The sequence below is a fragment of the Rhagoletis pomonella genome, unplaced genomic scaffold (genome assembly GCF_013731165.1).
Source record: "Rhagoletis pomonella isolate Grant_MI unplaced genomic scaffold, Rhpom_1.0 Rhpom_scaffold_00007, whole genome shotgun sequence".
Taxonomy (NCBI): domain Eukaryota; kingdom Metazoa; phylum Arthropoda; class Insecta; order Diptera; family Tephritidae; genus Rhagoletis; species Rhagoletis pomonella.
The window spans coordinates 20908882-20910566 of record NW_023458561.1 but is presented as its reverse complement, the minus strand read 5'-3'; positions in this window follow the sequence as shown (position 1 = coordinate 20910566).

Here is a 1685-nt window from a genome sequence, read left to right as displayed (position 1 = left end):
CCGAGGGTTGGTTTAGGGGCGGAGTAGTCGAATTTTTGGTAATAACTCCCAGAGTGTGAAGTTCGGAAGCCTGGCCGAACCGCAGCTCCTATGAATTTATATAATAACACAGCGCTAAAAAAAAATTGTTGCATGTACTTTTTATGTCTTGTTGTAGAGACGGTAGAACAGGTCTAAAAATTATTTTGGAATTAGAAAATTAGACAACGGACTTCATAATCTAATGCTCGTTGAAAAGCGAAGCTTATGTTTTTCTACCGATTTTTGGAAATTTAAGTTAAGTTGATAACCATTGACTCCTGAACCAAAAAGCTTGAGAAAAATTTGAAAAAAGAGTTATTGTGACTTTTGGTTAAAATTACACCCTCTTCTTGTAATAAACCCATACCCAACGCTTTACCTAAAACGAACCAAATTTTCCCCTCTTTAAAAATAGCTATTCCTGACAGTGTTGCCCAGTTTTGAATTTGAACAAGCACAAAAAATAAAAAATAAATGCGTTTTGTCTCAAACCACCAACCTCTTATTGGAGTATATGGACTTTGTATGCATAAAATATTTTATTTATGTATATAAATATTGTAGGGATGCCTATTGGAATTAATAAAAATTTATGTTCCTTGCCCGACGGCCCAATATGATATATTTTCTATAAATTCAAATATTCGCGTCCGAAGGACCAGCGTTGCCGTTTTGCTTAAATGTAAGCAAACTTGATACATTTTTCTCTGGCTATTTAAATGTTAAATTTTTCTTCGTTTTGCTTTATTTTTTTACAATTCCGTCATACGAATTCAAATATAAAAAATAGAGTTTCATGAACTATCTGGTAGTTCAATTCTTTACTGATTTAATGTCTTCAAGCTAAAAAAAAAACATCAGAAAACGCACCAAGCACCAAACTCAAAAATTTAATAAAGAAAAGCACTAAATTTGGTGCGAAATTAACCAAGTTGGCAGCAGTGATTCCAGACCTTAATTTTACAAAAAATCTCTGAGCTACAGAGATTTTTCCAATTTCGTTCAGTAAATAATTGTGCGATTTCATAGCAATATACCAAATTTCTATTTGTACTATCCTTTTAAAAAATATTTTCAAATATCTATAGATCGTAATACTGATACCATACTGCGATGTATATCTCTAGCATAATTGAACATTATTACAAGCAAATGATGTTTTCAAGTCTGCTGAATGATGGATAAGAAAGCAAAGCGAATGGGTCTGGTGGTAAAAGAGGACAAGACGAAGTGTCTCCTGCCATCAAACAAACGGTCAGCATATTCGCGCCTTAACGCCCATCTCATAGTGGAGGGTTATAATTTCGTTTAATTGGGAACTCCAGCATTGACACGGAAAATAATGTCAGCATCGAAATCCCACGCAGAGTTACTCTTACCTACTTCTAGTGCTACTTTAGACTGAGTAGGCAATTCAGGAGGAAAGTCCTCTCTCGACGTACGAAAGCTCCACTCTATAAGTCACTCATCATGCCCGTGTTGGTATATGACGAAGAAACAAGGCCAATGACAACATCCAATGAGGCGGCTCTTAGAGTATTCGAGAGCAAGATTTTACGAAGGGCCGTTACGATTTGGCGACTTCGAGTACCGCAGGCGATGGAACGATGATATGTTTTAGCTTTACTACGACATGAACATATTGCAGCGAATTAAAATACGCT